At 43.0% G+C, this 21,873-nt stretch overlaps 1 protein-coding gene across 7 annotated transcripts in view; it reads right to left on the bottom strand.

Annotated features, from left to right (window-relative positions):
* The window catches only part of LOC134360317 (inward rectifier potassium channel 16-like), a 206,922-nt gene extending 185,160 nt beyond the window's left edge, over positions 1 to 21,762 (bottom strand). For 6 of the 7 annotated variants that reach the window (XR_010021318.1, XM_063074541.1, XM_063074540.1 and 3 more), the window contains exon 1: positions 20,831 to 21,063. The gene's annotated coding sequence lies outside the window, so the exon portion shown is untranslated. Of the gene's footprint in view, positions 1 to 20,830; positions 21,064 to 21,414 lie in introns of those variants that run through there. The other variant, XM_063074539.1, reaches the window with a different exon arrangement.
* Between the last annotated feature and the right edge of the window lie 111 nt (positions 21,763 to 21,873).

Genomic DNA, 21,873 nt, shown 5'->3' on the forward strand with positions numbered 1-21,873 from the left:
TAAAATTTCAAATACGATGTACATTTATTTTTGGAATGAAATATATCATTAGAAATAATACATCTTATGAGAAAAGTTGAATGAAACTAAAATAGTTAGTTTATTTATTTATTTAGTGATATAGTGCAGAGTAGGCCCTTCTGGCCCTTCAATCTATGCCAGCCCAGTAACCACCTAACAAACCCGATTAACCCTAGTCTAATCACAGGACAATTTACAACGATCAATTAACCGACCCAATATACCTCTGTGGGAGGAAACTGGAGGAAACTCCTGCATTCCACAGGTTTACAAATGACGTTTCACACTGGCATTTTTCAGTGTCCACCTCCTTTGTATCTCCTCATTATGCATCATCTTCATCCTTATCCGCGTAGTTCCTCTGCTCTTTGCCTCAGTCTTGTTTCCCTCTGCCGTCTTTCTGAATCTCCCCCCATCTTCCTTTGACTCCTTCTCCACTCTCTCTCCTTCTTCTGCCTACACTGGACATGGCAGTAAGCAGCTTCCATCCTGCAAATTCTAACTCTACATTGATATCGCTCGGAGCTAATTCCAGAAAGGATTAATAGATTTCTGTGCAATGCTGCTCCCTTGGCAGATATGTTTACCCATAGCGTACATGACTGGGAAAGCAGAACGGCCAGCCCAAATGACTGAATGGAATTTATTGTGGAACAAGTTCATCTTGTAGCTTGAAAAATTGTGAATGTCACGCCAAAAAGACTGATAAGCTCGTTAGCAAGGCTGGTTCTGTTCTGGGGATGGAACTGGATTCCCTGGTGGTTGTGCCTGAGAGGAGGATGCGGCAGAAGCTACGGAGCATTATGGACAATCCCTCTCACCCCTCCATGTCATACTGGACAAACAGAGGAGCACCTTTAGTAACAAACTGATCCCACCAAGGTGCACCACTGAACGCCACAGGAGATCCTTTCTCTCTGTGGCTATAAGACTCTGCAACTCCTCCTCCTTAAGTACACGGGTATATGGTTTCATTGCACATCTGTATTTTGCACTGTTACTTTTTAATGCACATTTTGTATTTTTTGTATCTCAATGCTTACGTTTAGTATTTTACAGTATATATTTCTGACTGAGCAACCCTGCAACAATAATTTCCTTCGAGATAAAGTTTTACCTTAGCTTACTTTATCTTAAATTTGTACAACCATCCGGAATAGAAAGTTAGCCAGTAGCTATATTTCCCTTTAGTTAAAAGGTGAGCATTAACCAGATAATTTCAAGATCCCAGCAGCAAGAAAAATGTCACTGGATTAAAAATGGCTTAAAATATAAACCAACCATTTCAAAAGTTTGGTTGTGAATTTTCATAGTGTTTGTTGAAGGGACGGTAATGACTTTCAGAACACGTCGGTGACTAACTTGAACCAGAGTCCTTGGATGTTACACTTGTTGAGTTATGTACTGACTTGAAAGTATTCCCAAAATGATGTCTTTTTGACCAAGAATATACTGAGTCCTGATGAAACCCAACTTGAACAAAGCTGAGCAGGTGAGGAGATCATCGCAGGGCGTCAGCCCAAGCAACTTCTGACTCCAGTAAGAAGCGCTCTGGGAAGATGATCGAAGTCGGAATGCAGCAGGTAAAACGACAAGGATAGAATTTCATCACACGTTGTGAGGAGTGAAAAGGATCCACGGTCACTGGCTGTCATTGGAACCAAACCACAAAACAATGGGCTGTTCAGTCGATTAGGAATCTCCCTCAAGGAAAGCAGAAAAGATACAGGTAGAGCGCTTGAAGAGCATAGTCATGGATCAACACTGGAAATCCACCACCTTTCCAACTTGCAAAACGAGACTTGCAGAAATGAGAATTAGCAGCGGAAACATTTGGCACAAGAAAAACTACTGTGACCACAATTTGAAGATTGATGACATAAACTGAAACAAAAATTGTGCATTAATGCCCTCTGTAGGACATAGCGCATGACAGCATAAAGTTTGTGAAATAAAGTGGCCCCATACCAAAGCTAAGCAACCAACAGAATCTCTAAGGAAACACAAAGGTTTCTCAACTAACACATATAACACGAGGAAATCTGTAGATGCTGGAAATTCAAGTGACACACACAAAAAATGCTGGTGAACGCAGCAGGCCGGGCAGCATCTCTAGGAAGAGGTACAGTCGACGTTTCGGGCCGAGACCCTTCATCAGGACTAACTGAAAGAAGAGATAGTAAGAGATTTGGAAGTGGGAGGGGGAGATCCGAAATGATAGGAGAAGACAGGAGGCGGAGGGATGGAGCTCAGAGCTGGAAAAGGTGGATTGGGAAAAGGGATACAAGGCTGGAGAAGGGAGAGGATCATGGGATGGGAAGCTTAGGGAGAAAGAAAGGGGAAGGGGAGACCAGAGGATGGAGAGCAGGCAAGGAGTTATAGTGAGAGGGACAGAGGGAGAAAAAAGAGAGAGAGAAAAAGGGGGGATAAATAAATAAATAAAGGATTGGGTACGAAGGGGAGGAGGGGCATTAACAGAAGTTAGAGGAGTCAGTGTTCATGCCAGCAGGTTGGAGGCTACCCAGACAGAATATAAGGTGTTGTTCCTCCAACCTGAGTGTGGCTTCACGTTGACAGTAGAGGAGGTCATGGATAGACATATCAGAATGGGAATGGGACGTGGAATTAAAATGTGTGGCCACTGGGAGATTCTGCTTTCTCTGGTGGACAGAGCATAGGTGTTCAGCGAAATGGTCTCCCAGTCTGCGTTGGGTCTCACCAATACATAGAAGGCCACACCGGGAGCACCGGACGCAGTATATCACCCCAGCCGACTCACAGGTGAAGTGTCGCCTCACCTGGAAGGACTGTCTGGGGCCCTGAATGGTGGTGACGGAGGAAGTGTAAGGGCAGGTGTACACATAACACACATAACATGTGGGAGGAGCTCGGCAGGTCAGGCAGCCTCTGTGGAGAGGAATAAGGGTTCAAAATTTCAGGCTGTGACCCTTCGTCAGGACTGGAAAGGAAGGAGGAAGGGAGAATGAAAAGGTGGGGGGAGGGGAGGAGTACGAGCTGACAGGTGATAGGTGAAGCCAGGTGAGGGGGAAGGTGGGTGGGCGGGGGAGTGGGGAATGAAGTGGGAAGCTGGGAGACGAAAGATGGAAAAACCAAAGGGCTGAAGAGGAAGGGATCTGATATAAGAGGAGGGTGGACCAGGGGAGAAAGGGAAAGAGGAGGGGCAGTTGAGGTGAAGAGAAGGATTAAGGGGGTAGCCAGCATGTTGAATGGAAAAAAAGAGAAGGGGCAAGGGGGAGGGTGGGGTAGAAGTTTCCCGAGATATCTTCAAAGTTCCGGGTCACGTTAACAGAAATACACTCAGGTTTCCCTTTCCCTGTGGATGTGCACCTACAGACGCTCCATCAAATTAGATCAAAGCACCGAATAGTAACACTCAAAAATGAGGCAATCCTTTCATCAAGCTGTTCCAAGAAAGTGACAACATTGTCACCTACTCAACAATCTGGAAGATTGTCCACACATACTTGGTTCACTAAAAAAAAGGACCTATCCTATTCACTTAATGAGCACTCAAGTCCAGACACAGCCATCAGCAAACTGATGGAAGCTGTTGTTCACAATGTTATGAAGCAGTGCTTCCTCAGTTCTTACCTGCTCACCTTTGTTCAAGTTTGATTTCATCAGGAATACTCCGGATGAAGGTGGCTGTAATCATTGGAGTTCAGTCATCCCAAACCCAAGGCATCACTGCAGTTCTTCAAGACGGTGGCTTAGGCCCAAACATCTTAAGGTGGTTAATCAATGACTTTCCTTTTTATTTATTTATTGAGATACAGCGTGGAATAGACTCTTCTAACCCTACTAGCCAAGCTGCCCAGCAATCCCCCAATTTAATCCCCCAGCCTAATCACAGGACAATTTACAGGACAATGGCCAGTTAACCTATCAACCGGCACGACTTTGGACTGTGGGAGGAAACCAGAGTACCTGGAGGAAACCATGCGCGTCACCAGGAGAATGTACAAACTCCTTACAGGCAGCTGCGGGAATTGAACCTGGGTCGCTGGTATCGTAAGCCATTGTGCTAACCACTATGCTACTGTGCTGCCCTTCTATCTTTGGATCAAGCGAGGGATTGGGAAAATGGAAGTGAACTGTTCCACAATGATCAATTTGTTCTGCAGCACTTCAGAAAATGAAGCATGTTGCAAGACCGCGATGATATTTACGCAAGGGATGAAAATATGCAAGTAATATTTAGACAACACACATCAAAGTTGCTGGTGAACGCAGCAGGCCAGGCAGCATCTATAGGAAGAGGTGCAGTCGACGTTTCAGGCCGAGACCCTTCGTCAGGACTAACTGAAGGAAGAGTGAGTAAGGGATTTGAAAGCTGGAGGGGGAGGGGGAGATGCAAAATGATAGGAGAAGACAGGAGGGGGAGGGATGGAGCCGAGAGCTGGACAGGTGATAGGCAGAAGGGGATACGAGAGGATCATGGGACAGGAGGTCCGGGAAGAAAGACGGGGAGGGGGGGGTTGACCCAGAGGATGGGCAAGAGGTATATTCAGAGGGACAGAGGGAGAAAAAGGAGAGTGAGAGAAAGAATGTGTGCATAAAAAAGAGTAACAGATGGGGTACGAGGGGGAGGTGGGGCCTAGCGGAAGTTAGAGAAGTCAATGTTCATGCCATCAGGTTGGAGGCTACCCAGACGGAATATAAGGTGTTGTTCCTCCAACCTGAGTGTGGCTTCATCTTTACAGTAGAGGAGGCCGTGGATAGACATGTCAGAATGGGAATGGGATGTGGAATTAAAATGTGTGGTCACTGGGAGATCCTGCTTTCTCTGGCGGACAGAGCGTAGATGTTCAGCAAAGCAGTCTCCCAGTCTGCGTCGGGTCTCACCAATATATAAAAGGCCACATCGGGAGCACCGGACGCAGTATATCACCCCAGTCGACTCACAGGTGAAGTGATGCCTCACCTGGAAGGACTGTTTGGGGCCCTGAATGGTGGTAAGGGAGGAAGTGTAAGGGCATGTGTAGCACTTGTTCCGCTTACACGGATAAGTGCCAGGAGGGAGATCAGTGGGGAGGGATGGGGGGGACGAATGGACAAGGGAGTTGTGTAGGGAGCGATCCCTGCGGAATGCAGAGAGAGGGGGGAAGGGAAAGATATGCTTAGTGGTGGGATCCCGTTGGAGGTGGCGGAAGTTACGGAGAATAATATGTTGGACCCGGAGGCTGGTGGGGTGGTAGGTGAGGACCAGGGGAACCCTATTCCTAGTGGGGTGGTGGGAGGATGGAGTGAGAGCAGATGTACGTGAAATGGGGGAGATGCGTTTAAGAGCAGAGTTGATAGTGGAGGAAGGGAAGCCCCTTTCTTTAAAAAATGAAGACATCTCCCTCGTCCTAGAATGAAAAGCCTCATCCTGAGAGCAGATGTGGCGGAGACGGAGGAATTGCGAGAAGGGGATGGCGTTTTTGCAAGAGACAGGGTGAGAAGAGGAATAGTCCAGATAGCTGTGAGAGTCAGTAGGCTTATAGTAGACATCAGTGGATAAGCTGTCTCCAGAGACAGAGACAGAAAGATCTAGAAAGGGGAGGGAGGTGTCGGAAATGGACCAGGTAAACTTGAGGGCAGGGTGAAAGTTGGAGGCAAAGTTAATAAAGTCAACGAGTTCTGCATGCGTGCAGGAAGCAGCGCCAATGCAGTCGTCGATGTAGCGAAGGAAAAGTGGGGGACAGATACCAGAATATTTAGAATCAGGTTTAATATTGTTGGCAAATGTCATGAAATTAGTTGTTTTGTGGCAGCAGTACAATGCTATACATAATAATAAAAATCATTATAAATTACAATAACAAATATATTTTTCAAAAATTATATTAAATAAGTAGTGCTAAGAGAGAACAAAAAGAAGGATGAGTCATTGTGGATGGATTCATTGTTCATTCAGAAATATGAGGGGAGAGGGGAAGAAGCTGTTCCTTCCTAAAATGTTGAATGTGTGTTTTCAGGCTCCTGTACCTCCTCCTTGATGGCAACAATCAGAAGAGGGCATGTCCAGGATGGTGAAGTTCCTTCATGATGACTGTCGCCTTTTTGAGGTATCGCCTGGTGAAGATGTCCTGAATGCTGGGGAGGCTAGTGCCCAAGCTGACTGAGTTCACAACCTCCTGCAGCTTTTTCCAACCCTGTGCAATGGCCTCTCCATACCAGATGGTGATACAACCAGTTAGATTGCTCTCCACGGCACATCTGTACAAATTTGCGAGAGCCTTTGTTGACAAATTTATGCCACCTTTTTCAACAAACAAATAAAACTACATATAATATTCTCTATTATCTTCACTAAGGGTGTCTTTGACATTGCGATAAACGCCAAGATTTATTGACCATCCTTAATTGCTCTTGATTCAGGTCGAAGTGAGTTGGTCACTTGAACACATTTCAATTATTCTGGTGAAGATACCTCCGGTGCGTTGTTGGATAAAGAATTCCAGGATTTAGACCCAGTGACAATAATAGAATATATTTCAAATTTAGAATGATATGTGACTTTGAAGAGAATCTATGGGTATTAGTATCCCTGTGCATCTGTTGCTCTTGCTAAACAGCGACTCCTTCGCTTGCATCTTTGGAAACAGTTCTATTTCCATCTTTAATATCTTTATTTTTCCCTTTCAGGGTTCTTTTGAAGACCATGACCTGGAGTTACACGTTGACTTCGGTTTGTTGCGAGAATGGGACCCGTTCTCAGGGTTTCAGGACTGGCCGTTGTTCGGCACGCCAAAGGTTCAGCCTGTGAGTCCGGGTTGAATTTGGAAGCCTAAGATCTCGGGGCTCTGGAGACGAGGGGATCGAGGGTCAGTGTCACGGCAGGAGACCCATGTGTCGTCGGGGGAGTCAGAAAATCTACTGCTGTGGGCCCGAAGACCCAGGATCTTTGCGATCTTCAGGCACAGAGCTCAATAAAAGCAACGTAACAGAATTTTAACATCGTAAACCTGGAGTTGCTTGCTATGTCTCCCCGATGGAGACACCTCTTTCTCCCTTATTAGGGAGAGAGAGAATCTGCGGTATGACGAATGCCGGGTGAAATCCAAAGTCTTTGGGGTAACTGCAAGTCTATGTCCTTGGTACTGCTTTGCTCACACTTGAGTGCTCGGTGGTGGTGCCAAAGATTGTTTTTTTATTGCCGGTGGGGGGAGGGGGGATTGTTGCTCACTGTCGCTTACGCGTGAGGGAGGGAAGCTGGGGGGGACTTTGGGTTCTTAAGTTTAACTGTCATCCATTCTTTGGAGCACATCTCTGTTTTTGTGGATGTTTGTGAAGAAAAAGCATTTCCAGATGTATATTGTGTACATTTCTCTGACATTAAATTGCACCTTTGAACCTTTGGTGGCAGAAACCAGAGGTAATTGCATTAATGAACGCAACAATTGCAAGATGATTCTATTTGTAGCCAGGTCCACGGTTGGAACTTTGAAACTTGACCCGAGTTTAAACAGTTGTGAATTCTAACTCCACAGACAGTTTCTTCCAGGTTTCTACCTCAGTGCAGAAGATTGGGGGAGAGCTGAAATATCGGACCTGTCACCTCCTGCCCTTCAGTCTGGCAGTACATCGAGATGTCTGTGGAGAAATGTTGCCGAGTGGCACATGAAAGGCTGCGGGAGTACATCTGGAGGAACGCCCTGAAGCTTGGTGCAGCCACTGCAGTGGTTTGGTGGAGAAGGACCACAGTACAGCGTTCTACCGTCACTGGAGAGGGAGGGGACAGGCTGAGTGAAGAAGCCCTTCAATTATTATCGTAGTGAACCACCCAAGGTGGTCACATGTGTGGCAACAGTGCTTTTGTGTATAGGAATGTAACAGAACACTACTTAAAGCATTGACTATGAATGGAAGAATGAGAAAGCATTGCACGGTTTACTTCTGTAAATATTTTTTATTATGAGTAAAGTTTATTTTGATATACTATAAAAATCTGTTACCTCTGGATTCAGGTGATAAACCATGGCCCTTTCCACACTTCTGGCCTTTGTAAAGAAGTCTACAGGATCAGGAGCAGAAGGACATTTAGCCCTCATTTCAACACACCAATCCAAGATTTTTCCAGCTTTTTTTCATGATTTATTTCTTATTTTCACCATCCAGTGTATCTGAAATATTAATTCACTTTGAAGGAAATGTGATAGCGCAGTGCAGGATCAAAGCAAACGAGGGTACCCATGGACTCTTTAAGAGGTAAAGCTCAAGAAACATTTGGAAAGGGACAAGAGGAGAGGAAGTCTAAAGAAATTTAACATATTCCTGCTGACCCTCTCCAATTTCTATTTATGCACCACAGGAAGAAAATCCGATTCAGATGCATCTCAGCTTGGATACGGCAAAAGCTCTTGCCAGGAGTACAAGAAATTGCAGAGAGTTGAGCACACAACCCAATCCATCACAAAAACCACCTGCCCCTCCCTGGACTCTGTCAACACTTCCTGCTGCCTTGGAGGGAAGCAGCCCGCATAACCATAGACCCCTCTCACTCCAGACATGCTCTCTCCTCCTCCCCTTCCATCGGGCAGAAAATACTAAAACCTGAAAACATATACACCAGGCTCAAGAACAGATCCCAACCCACTTTGATACAACCATTGAGAATGAATTCTTAATCTCACAATCTTCCTCATCACAGCCCCTACACATTTTTGTCTACTGGCCCTGCACTTCTTTGTAACTGAAAATGTAACCCTATATTCTGCATTCTGTTTATTGCTTTCCCTTGTGCTACTTCAGTGAACTGATATGATGAAATGATGCATATGGAAGGCAAGCAGGTCTTTCACTGTACTTCTCAGCAGACACGACCATAATAGATCAATTCCAATTCCAATTGATATAGGTCACTATACAAAGAACAGTGGACTAGAATCAAGATTGTTTAATTTTATTTCCAGTACACAGGTGTAGTGTAAAGGAGAATAACATAATTGTTACTCTAGATTTGACGCAGCACAAAAAACACAATAAGATAAAGAACACGATAATTAAAAATCAGGATAAACATAAATAAGTAAGGTAGTTTATATGCATAGATTGCAGCGTGTGGCCAAGTGGCTAGGGCGTTGGACTAGCAATCTAAAGGTCGTGAGTTCGAGCCCCAGCCGAGGTGGCGTGTTGTGTCCTTGAGCAAGGCACTTAACCACACAATGCTCCAGTCCACCCTGCTGAAAATGGGTACTGGCAAAATGCTGGGGGTTAACCTCGTAATAGACTGGTGTCCTACCCGGGGGGGGGAGACTCGTACTCTCAGTCGCTTCACGCCACGGAAACTGGCATAAGTACCGGCCTGATGAGACTAAAAAGCTTGGGACAGACTTTAACTTTAACTAATATGCATAGATTGATTGAATGTCCACAAAGTGACGCTAGGCACAGGAGTCTCTGTACGGAGGTGACTCTGACGGGAAATGATAAGGTAAGTTTTGATGAGTGGTGAGGAGGGGTGAGTTAGTGGGTGCAGGTGTTGATCAGCCCTACTGCTTGGGGAAAGTAACTCCTTTTGAGTCTGGTGTTCCTGGTATGGGTGCTACATAGCCTCTTCCCTGATGTAGTGGAACAAGCAGTCCATGAGCAGGGTGGGTGATATCCTTCATGATTTTACAGGTTCTTTTCAAGCACCTTGCTATATATATGTGCTTGATGGTGGGTAGGCTGGTACCAGAGATGCATTGGCAGTTTTGGTAACCCGTTGTAGAGCGTCCCTGTCCACTGCAGCCAGCGCAGTTTCCAAACTGTGCAATGATGCAGCAGGTGAGGATGCTCTCCACTGTGCGCCTGTGGAAGGATGTGTGTATAGATGTGCATAGTCCAGCTTTCTTCAGCTTCCTTAGAAAGAAGAGGTGTTGGCGAACTTTCCTGATTGTGTAGTGTGTGTTCTGGTGCATGAGGGTCTCTGCAGGATGTGCACTTCCGGGAGTATGAAACTGCTCGCAGTTTCCACTGCTGTGCTGCTGAGAATAGAGATTTACTTCCCCTGACATCACTGGCTTATAGTGATCTGATTGGGGTCTACACAGTAAAATTATTATCATGATTGGTAGACATCAGTCACAAAATCAGTGTGGGAAAGCCAGGTTCCAGTTTTGGAACCATAGTTTAACAATTCTGTCGCAGGATCCTGTATTCACACTAAGAGCATTCTCTATGCTTACATGTGCTGTTATCTCAATATTCAAAACTGGGCATCCATGGGACATTGTGGGCCAATGGCAGCAGCAGATCCAACCTTGACACATATACTCCACAGTAATACCATGCTCTTTCACACTACGTGGTCTACCCCTGTTCCCCTCCCTCAAGTAGGCATTTTCTGCCATCAGAAGGCATGTTCTGGCAATGGCGTGCCTCGTCTAAAAGCCAGAGCACTATTATAGTGCACGGTGACATGCACTCTAGCATGTCTATCCACGGCCTCCTCTACTGTAAAGATGAAGCCACACTCAGGTTGGAGGAACAACACCTTATATTCCGTCTGGGTAGCTTCCAACCTGATGGCATGAACACTGACTTCTCTAACTTCCGCTAATGCCCCACCTCCCCCTTGTACCCCATCTGTTATTTATTTATATACACACATTTTTTTTTTCTCTCTCTCTCCTTTTTCTCCCTCTGTCCCTCTGACTCTACCCCTTGCCCATCCTCTGGGTTCCCCCGCACCTTTTCCTTCTCCCTGGGCCTCTTGTCCCATGATCCTCTCGTATCCCTTTTGCCAATCAACTGTCCAGCTCTTGGCTCCATCCCTCCCCCTCCTGTCTTCTCCTGTCATTTCGGATCTCCCCCTCCCCCTCCCACTTTCAAATCTCTTACTAGCTCTTCCTTCAGTTAGTCCTGACGAAGGGTCTCGGCCCAAAACGTCGACTGTACCTCTTCCTATAGATGCTGCCTGGCCTGCTGCGTTTACCAGCAACTTTGATGTGTGTTACCTTTAAGGCCAGGTTGCCTTGAGTCTAACCATGTTCCACAAAATCTATTTCTTCCTCCCTTGACTCAACTCTTTATCCTCTTTGTCATTTTCCATCTCATAACAAAAATGCATCACTGACTGTCAGATAAGCAAGTACGGAAATGTCAGACACACAACATGCACAGATGGTCACTGTGCGATACCACACACAGTCAGATACAGAGCTGAACAGGCAGTCCAACATACACTTAATGTAGGCAGTGTGGTGCACTGGCAGCATGTGAAATCTGACACACATCCAGCACAGACAGTTAATCGAAAACATGCCACAGTCAGGCACAAACATCGCACAGCGAGTCTGGCACAGAACAGTTAGCAGTCTGTGAATTCTTTCCACTTAGCAGCAGACTTGAGAGTTTTGTCATGGAGTAGAAGCAGTTAAGAAAGAAGAGAAAAAAAACTGGAAAATATCAAGGGGCAAAATAATCACAATGTGATATGTACATTTAACAGAAGAATCATCTGGAGAATACTCTTTTATGTGATACTGCAGCACATGCATGGAAAATTACTGACATTTAATACATGCAATCAACCAGGTCACAGATTTATTCCTGGAATGATTTACTATAGTGGATCAAACCTTTGTTCATTAAATTCATTAGCATTATAATTACATATAGTATGCTAATATTAAAACTCTCTCAGTAATGCTTACTGGTTTAACTTAGTGCCAATTTTACTAAGTTATTTTAATAGGTCATATGGAAAAGAAAGATGGACTCATTACATATTTAAAACAAGTCTCGCTAAATACTACCAGCACCGCTCATGTAAAACTAGATGTTTAGTGGTTAATATTTTACACAACTCACAGTTGCTGTTCTTTTAATCTCTGCCCTTCAGAAAGTTATTTTTAATGCCACGAGTTGCATATAGCCGCTTTGTCATGGGATTAGGTTTGCTTATTTGGGTTTGGAAGAATTAATGTTACAACTAGTCTGAGCCCTGAATACCACTGCCTTGGAGTCATGACCACTTGCTTCAAAAAGTTGTGATGATTTATTGTAAATGGATATTTACTTCAGGAAATGGGCCATGATATTCCAGCTACTTATTTCACTGTGAAATATGAGCTGTTTCCAAAAATATGCAATTAACACGCAACATGTACATTACGCCAGTGTCGTGCGCAGTTTCTTACTTTCCATTTGCCGGTGATCTGTTACGAAAGTGTTTGTTAGGGAAAATGTGTGCTGTATGGGTCAGAAACAGCCGGAAATAGTCTAAATAATAAAAGTCATTTGATTATAAAGAATATTCTTTCAGGATACTTCACAGTGAGTTTTCAAGACATCTGTTCTCCAGAATCAGAGTATAATCCAAAAAAATACAGTCTTAGAGCTAACAATTCACTTTCCAACAGAAATTTAAGAAAGTAAACAATACCAGCACAAACATTCTGGTCAACAATTTCCAACTGCTAAACCATATTTATGTTTAATACTACAAATAATTATAAATGTCTGAACTTTAATTGGTACCTACACTCAGTGGCCATTTTAATAGGTCCACCTGTACACCTGCTCATTAGCGCAAGTATCTATTCAGCCAATCATGTGGCAACAACTCAATTCATAAAAGCATGCAGACAAGGTCAAGAGGTTCAGTAGTCGTTCAGACCAAATAGCAGAAGGAAGTGTGACCTTGACAATGATATGATTGTTAGTGTCTGATGGGCAGAGGCTGGGGGGGGGGCGGGTGTTGTTGAGTGTCTCAGAATCTGCTGATGTCCTGGGATTTTCAGGCACTACAGTCTCTCGAGTTTATGGGGAACGGTGTGAGGAACAAGAAAAAACATCCAGTGAGCGGCAGTTCTGTGGGTGAAATCACCTTGTTAATGAGAGCGGTCAGAGGAGAATGGCCAGACTGGTTCAAGCTGACAGTTAGGCAACAGTAACTCAAATAACCACATGTTACAACAGTGGTTGCAGAAGAGCATCTCTGAATACGTAATACACTGAACCGTAAAGCTGTAGAAGACTTTTAACATAGGCTCAGTGAACACTTGATTAGGTATAGGAAGTACCTAATAAAGTGGCCACTGAATGTATATTTTATTGTGAATTAGATACTCACCTATTCTCTATAGAATGCATATTTCTTCCCACTGATCACTAAATAAAACAGGAAAAGCAACACAGATGGGAATGATCAATGTGGCTATTTGGTGTTGAACTCTAATGACTACACCGATTTCAATTCGTCACTCAGTGAATTTAATGCGCAGGAGGTAAGGAGTGAACTACTTTCATATGGCACCTTGCCTCATTCAAATTGTGATAGGTTGTTTTACATCCGCCTTCTTTTGTACTCCTCGCCCAACGTACAATTCCATCTACACCTAATTTCTGCCCAAAGAATTTGGCTAAATCTTACTTAATCATGTGTGTTTAAATTGGAACTTTGTGTGGAGCTGGGAGAAGATGTTGGATTCGATCCAGGGCTTAGGGGGAGGGGATCAGATCCCCACCACGTAGGGAGCAGCATCTATCAACAAGGATCCCCACCATCTGGGTCATGAAACTTTCTCTCTGCTACTGTCAGGTAGGAGGTCCAGAGTCCTGAAATCCCATACCGCCAGGGTCCCAAAGAGTTACTTTCCTACCGCTATCAGTTTCAGGAATTGATCTACAAAAACCTTAATTCTAGTTCAAAAGATTAAAAGAAACTTATTATCAAAGTAAGCGTATGTCACCTGAGATTCATTTTCTTGCAGGTATTCACAGTAGGTACAAAGAAAGACAACCGATTCAACGAAGAACTACACACAAACAGAGACAGTCAAATAACCAATGTTGATAAGAAGACAAACTGAGCAATTCAAAAAAAAATAATTAATTAATTAATATTCAAACTGTTCAAATTGTTCAATTTAATCTCAGAGAGTGTATACAGTATACAACCTGAAATTCTTACTCTTCACAGAGACAAATAAAAAAAATCAAAGAATGAATGTTAGCAACATCAAGACCCCAAAGCTCCTCCTCCCCCTCCCATGCACAAACAGTAACAGAGGCATCGACCCTCCCCCTCCCCCCCCACTTACACCAACAGGAGCACAGAACCCCATCACCCTCTCACCCCAGCATGCAAGCAATAGCAAAAGCCCCTAGAGACCATCAAAACTACAGTCCATAACCCAGCACTTCATTATCTCAGACAGGCCCCCTCTCACCAGCGAGGGAGAGAGAGACCGTTTCTGCCAAAAGCGAAAGCAGAGACCAGCAACTCGCTGTTCTGATGTGACAATCATCCGTGTAGCTTCTCCAAGCCCCCAGACTCAGGGGCGGACCAGCTCTCACTCCCTCAGTGTTGAGAACATGAGCTGGAAGGTCTTTGAAAGTGAGTCTACAGGTTGTGGAATCAGTCCAGGGCTGAGGTGAGTGAAGTTATCCACACTGGTTCAGGAGGTTGAAGAGTAATAGCTGGTGGCAAGGGACCCAAGGCTGCTTCATAGAATCCTTAGTCAGAAATACTGAGAAATGGAGGGGATTTCTGTGTTCAAGTCCAAGGATCCATGAAGGTTGCAAAACAAGCAGACAAGGCAGAGAAAACGACATATAGGATACTTGCCTACATTAGCCAGGGCAAAGACTTCTACGAGCAAAAATGTTATGATAGAACTTAATAAAACTTTGGCTAAGCCACAACTGCAGCACAGAATCTTCTGGCTAAAATAAACCTGTTATCAGTAATAAATTCATTTCCACAGATCTGCAGGCAACCCCAGATTAATTATACCCATTTTACGGACACCTTTGCATATGAACAAGGTTTTGTAATATTATTAAATTCAGAAGTCCAATACTTGCAAAGACTTTCGATCCTAGGAATAGCAGAACGAGTTTCATTTCTCATTTCACATTTAATAATCGTTCTTTCTTATCAGTCCTATGTGTTTTTGATGCCACACCTTACAATGTTATGGAGGTGCATTGAGTGATTTTTGTGTATTTGCCAATTTATAGACAAAATGAACTTAAGGGCGTCTATAAAAACGGAACCCATTCGTTACCTAGGAACGGCCTGAATTAAGGACAGTCCTTCATTAACATTGCAGAATTATGCAGATTTCTATTGAAAATTTGACCTTCTGATCAGTTGTAAAGAGAAAAAAATTGTTTATATCCAAACTATTGGTTAATAAAAGTAAAACAGTGTTGACCTACTAGAGCTAACTTTCACAATTTCAACATATACATAGACCATAGAAATTTACAGCACATTATAGGCCCTTCGGCCCACAATGTTGTGCCGACCATGTACCCTACTCTAGAGACTGCCTAGAATTTCCCTAGCGCATAGCCCTCTATTCTTCTAAGCTCCATGTACCTATCTAAGAGGCTCTTAAAAACCTTATTGTAACCACTTGCACCATTGCCACTGGCAGTGCATTCCACGTACACACCACTCCCTGTGTGAAAACTTACCCCTACATCCCCTCAGTACCTATTTCAAAGCACCTTAAAACTATGCCCCCTCATGTAAGCCATTTCAGCCCTGGGAAAAAGCCTCTGGCTATCCACATGATCAATGCCCCTCATCATCTAGAATTTTCCCCTCATCATCCAGAATTTGCCTCTCATCATCCAGAATTTACCCATCATCATCCAGAATTTGCCCCTCATCATCCAGAATTTGCCCATCATCATCCAGAATTTGCCCCTCATCATCCAGAATTTGCCCATCATCATCCAGAATTTGCCCTGTATCATCCAGAATTTGACCCGCATCATCCAGGATTTGCTGTCCGGATAATTGATAAAGCTGAGAGAGCACCAAGTACTTAACTTATTTTTTAAAATCTTATTCAATTAGTTAAGTGTGACAAAAAAGGAACCTAGATAACAACTCCACTGATTGCGAACAAAGCAAATCAGAATCAGGTTTAATATTACCGGCATATGACGTGAAAGTTGTTAACTTTATTGCAACAGTATAATGTAATACATGATAAACAGAGAAAAAACTGAGTTACATTAAGTATATATATGTCTGTTAAGTAGTTAGGTTGAGATAAGTAGTGTAAAAGAAAACAGAACTATAAAGTAGTGAGGTAGTGTTCATGGGTTCAATGTACATTTAGAAATTGGATGGCAGAAGGGAAGAAGCTGTTTTCAATGGCCATTTAGAAATCAGACAGCTTTCCCAGGCATTATGCTCTACAAGTGAAGCTTTTGCATTCATTAGCACAATTCTTAACCTCTGATTTAAGATGGCTGTGAAGTGTGGCACATTGAATGTCAAGCCAAAGTGAGTAAACCCAGATGGATTCAGGCTTGTCCGTCACAGGCAAAGCCCTCCCCCCACCATTGAGCATATTTTCAAGGAGCACTGCCACAAGAAAGCAACACTGCACTATCCAGGACATACTCTCTTGTTCAAACATCCAGCAGGAGGTACAAAGACCACCGGGTTCAGGAACACTTATACCCTACTACCATTAGAATCCTGAACCAGCATGGATAACTTTACTCACCACCACTCTAACTGATTCCACAATCTACAGAATAATTTTCAAGGACTCTTTACAACTCATTATAGGAAAGATGTCAATAAAATTGAGAGAGTACAGAGGAGGTTTACTAAAATGTTGCCTGGGTTTCATCTCCTAAGTTACAGAGAAGGGTTGAACAAGTTAGGTCTTTATTCTTTGGAGCGTAGAAGGTTGAGGGGGGACCTGATAGAGGTGTTTAAAATTATGAGGGGAATTGATAGAGTTGATGCGGATAGGCTTTTTCCATTGAGAGTGGGGAAGATCCAAACAAGAGGACATGAGTTGAGAGTTAAAGGACAAAAGTTTAGGGGTAACATGAGGGGGGAACTTCTTTACTCAGAGAGTGGTAGCTGTGTGGAACGAGCTTCCAGCAGAAGTGGTTGAGGCAGGTTCGATGTTGTCGTTCAAAGTTAAATTGGATAGATATATGGACAGGAAAGGAATGGAGGGGTATGGGCTGAGTGCAGGTTGGTGGGACTAGGTGAGAGTAAGAGTTCAGCATGGACTGGAAGGGCCGAGATGGCCTGTTTCCATGCTGTAATTGTTATATGGTTATATGTTATATAACTCATGTTCTCAGTAATTTTTTCTTTGCATAGTTTGTCTTCATTTGCACATTTGTTGCTTGTTAGTCTTTGGTTATGTATAGAAACATAGAAACATAGAAAATAGGTGCAGGAGTAGGCCATTCGGCCCTTCGAGCCTGCACCGCCATTTATTATGATCATGGCTGATCATCCAACTCAGAACCCAGCCTTCCCTCCATACCCCCTGACCCCTGTAGCCACAAGGGCCATATCTAACTTCCTTTTAAACATAGCTAATGAACTGGCCTCAACAGTTTGCTGTGGCAGAGAATTCCACAGATTCACCACTCTCTGTGTGAAGAAGTTTTTCCTAACCTCGGTCCTAAAAGGCTTCCCCTCTATCCTCAAACTGTGACCCCTCATTCTAGACCTCCCCAACATCGGGAACAATCTTCCCGCATCTAGCCTGTCCAATCCTTTTAGGATCTTATACGTTTCAATCAGATCCCCCCTCAATCTTCTAAATTCCAACGAGTACAAGCCCAGTTCATCCAGTCTTTCTTCATATGAAAGACCTGCCATCCCAGGAATCAATCTGGTGAACCTTCTTTGTACTCCCTCTATGGCAAAGATGTCTTTCCTCAGATTAGGGGACCAAAACTGCACACAATACTCCAGGTGTGGTCTCACCAAGGCCTTGTACAACTGCAGTAGTACCTCCCTGCTCCTGTACTCGAATCCTCTCGCTATAAATGCCAGCATACCATTCGCCTTTTTCACCGCCTGCTGTACCTGCATGCCCACTTTCAATGACTGGTGTATAATGACACCCAGGTCTCGTTGCACCTCCCCTTTTCCTAATCGGCCACCATTCAGATAATAATCTGTTTTCCTATTTTTGCCACCAAAGTGGATAACTTCACATTTATCCACATTAAATTGCATCTGCCATGAGTTTGCCCACTCACCCAACCTATCCAAGTCACCCTGCATCCTCTTAGCATCCTCCTCACTGCTAACACTGCCACCCAGCTTCGTGTCATCCACAAACTTGGAGATGCTGCATTTAATTCCCTCATCCAAGTCATTAATATATATTGTAAACAACTGGGGTCCCAGCACTGAGCCTTGCGGTACCCCACTAGTCACCGCCTGCCATTCTGAAAAGGTCCCGTTTATTCCCACTCTTTGCTTCCTGTCTGCTAACCAATTCTCCACCCACACCAATACCTTACCCCCAATACCGTGTGCTTTAAGTTTGCACACTAATCTCCTGTGTGGGACCTTGTCAAAAGCCTTTTGAAAATCCAAATATACCACATCCACTGGTTCTCCCCTATCCACTCTACTAGTTACATCCTCAAAAAATTCTATGAGATTCGTCAGACATGATTTTCCTTTCACAAATCCATGCTGACTTTGTCCGATCATTTCACCGCTTTCCAAATGTGCTGTTATCACATCCTTGATAACTGACTCCAGCAGTTTCCCCACCACCGACGTATAGTTTTCATAAATTCAATTGTTTTTTTAATTTTGTAAATGCCTGCAAGGAAATAAACCTCAAGGTAATATATGATAAGATACATGTGTTTTGACGATAAGTTTTACTTTGACTTTGATGAACCTTTGAAAGATGAAGTCTGAACTTGAAAAGGGCACTTGGAAGAATTAAGATTAGAAGTGCAGGAACGTCAGCCCAACCTTCTGCCAGTAATACATTTGCACAGTCAATTCTTTTGGCAAAAACCTTTGTAAGTTTGTCACAATTGTTGCAAAATACAAATGGGAAGATGAGGCTGGAGAGACATGGTTTGACTTCACTTGAAACTCTATGGGACATTTACTAGTGATGCTTTCCAAAGGCTGCATATCATATCACACAAACCAAAACCCTTTCACTGTAAAGAGGATTTTTGAAGGAGCTAATGAAAGAAGACAAAAGAATGTTGGTGAATTTCCCCATCAACAATATTTAGGGTTAATTCAGCAGTAGGTGTTGAATATATTGTTTATTTTTAATAAAGATACATTCTCAAATAAATGTCACATTTTATGAAGGGCATAAATCATGGAACAGACCTGTGGTTAAAAGGGAAATACAGAGACAATCCGATATTTATAGACATGAGGCAGGATTATGCTATAAACCCGCTCCGACATTGGAGCATGGCTGATCATATCTCTGCTCCCCTTGACTGCGATTGTTCTTTGAATGTTAATATCTTCATCTAATCAAGCTTCTACTGATCACAATCTGGAAAGATCAAGCAACACACACAAAACAATGGAGAAACTCAGCTGGCCAGGCTGAAAATAAACTGTCAACGTTTCGGGCTGAGACCTTTCATCAGAACTGGAGAGTGCAAGCTGTACTCAAATCCACAGCATTTCAGAGGAGAGATTTCCAAATTTCTAACATGCTTGTGTGGAAAATGTGTTAACTGACCTTTACCCCATACAGAATATGTTAGATTTAATTTTGAAAGTACATTTCCTCATTCCTGCTCCTTTACTATGGCACCGCCCCCATATAGTTAATTCATTCAAGATAACCGAGAAAAGTGAGAGAAGTGTCAACTGATCAAGTGATCAAGTGCTCCCCTTTTTACTACTCAGAACAAAGTGGGTAGATAGGCAACCGGTGTATTTCTGCATAACTTCAAAAAGTTAAAGGCATGCCATCAGCAGCAAACTTCGAGATCCTAGCCTACAACAAGTCCTCTCATTGCATTTCTTCGTCCAGACCTGCACCACGTCCTAGGTCAGCAAAGTCATAATCCCATTCCCCATGACCTCACCTCTTCCTTCATCTAAACCTACATGTCTCCATCTCTCTTTTGTTTATTAAAATCACACACCAGTACCTACTTTTTAAGATCATTTGCCCAAACATTTCCTTATACAACTTGTAATTTGATTTTTACTCTGCCATATAAATGCAAGTTGACGTTGTAGTATTTGCCAATTAATTCAACAGCAACCTTCCTGATGACTGATTCCTAATAAAATGCATTGATAAGAAGTTTCAAAATCATCAATGACTGTTTACTTATTTATAGATCTTTAATTTTTCTAGAATTTCTCCTGTTGCTTTTCTTCTGTCCAGAAGTTATCCAATTTCTGAAGAATTTAGTTAAAGGTAGGTGCTAATAATTAAATAGGTGCAAGCAGACAATCAGAAGATCTTAACACTTATCTTGTTTAGAAGCCACCTACTCTTTTAGTACTGAAGACACTTTCCAGATTAGTTTCGGTTATGAATATGAATGCAATAACTCAATCAACAAACATATGACTTTTTGCTCTACTTGAACTATTTTTCAGTCTCTTTCCATTTGACGTTGCCACATTATGGAAGGACAATTTATCCATAAGTCTCACTTCCGTTTTCAGGATTTAAGTTACGCATCAAATTTATGTGAAAGTCATCAAGAGTTTGTATTTCATGTAATCTATAGTTACAGGGGATAACACTCAGACTCTGTTTTAAAAAAAAGTTACAATGAAGCTGATAATTATAAAGGAAGATATCTTGTTGATATCAGTCCTAGAAAATACCTCAATTATGCAGTTATCTGAAGACGACCTTTATCACTACATCATGGGTAGTTTATATAAAACTGGCATGTGAATCCCACTTAATAATACATTTCAAGTTCAAGGTCATGAATGCAGCTCCTTTTCACAGAAGGTCCGGTTATAATTTAGCCCCAGTTCACAAAGTTTAACTACTAGTCATCGCCAAACTTTTTTAACAATGCTGTCCAAGAAAGCAGAAAAGTCCAATCCTACCTTTCACGCAACTTCCCGTCTCACCTCCGGATTAACTGTGAGGGGCTGGGGAAATGGTGCAGCGTAAGTGGAGAACGCCTTGGTGCCCCAGTACACCTGGTGAGTGGCTGGCAGATTCTTAGTGGGCTGTAAGAATTGGAACCTTTTGTTTGCTTATTATAAGTAAAGAGTTTGGAACAGCATTTAGGTTAAACATTGACGCCTCCCTGAGGAGGCTGTCTCTCAGATCCTTGCTTGAGGGTTTGGGTTGATAAATTATTGCAAGCTTGCATTATATAATTGGATAAGGTAGGACTATTTGCTCATTCGGAGGGGGGGGTGAAATGGGTGGGGAAGGGGGTCGGAAGTGGGGGAGGGCTCAGGTAATAATCTATTTTACTGTATTTAAAACAAGGTCAGCATGCAACACTTGTTCGGTATAGTAATTTGGGTACTTGTAATGCTTAGCCTTTTGTAGCACTGCCACTTATCAATGCATACAAATTACATAAATATTTGCTGATAATAATCTGATGCAGTCAACTGGAGATAAACACCTAGCCAGGACACTGTTTTGGAGAACAAAGATGTATTTAAACATTTACCTGTTTATCCCTGTAGACTTGGCACAGGCAGTGTCAATCCGTTTCATGTTTAGATGAATTGGGCGATTAAACGTATTATAACAGTAATGACATGCAATCTGAATCCTATCAAAAGCTATTGAGCATTCTTTTTGGAAATGTACAATTTATCGCTGAGAACAGATTACAGGTTTTCTGCAGCTAAACCCTGGGAAAATCTAGTTTGCTTTCATTCCCGATGAAAGGAAAGTAATCTTATTACATCAAGCAGAACAACCACAAAGATGCCTGTGAAACGGTAGGTGCCCTCGTAAGCAAAGATACAAAAATTGTTGAGTTTCCAGCAACAATGAAGCAGTTGAACTAAGAAACAACAGAGGCAAGGAACTTTTCCAATAATCTTAGGTACGGGTGCATATAGATACAAGTCTGAATGCGAAGAAGACCGAGGAGATGATTGTGGACTTTAGGAAGATGCAG

Source organism: Mobula hypostoma, chromosome 22, assembly GCF_963921235.1.
Source record: "Mobula hypostoma chromosome 22, sMobHyp1.1, whole genome shotgun sequence".
NCBI classification, from domain to species: domain Eukaryota; kingdom Metazoa; phylum Chordata; class Chondrichthyes; order Myliobatiformes; family Myliobatidae; genus Mobula; species Mobula hypostoma.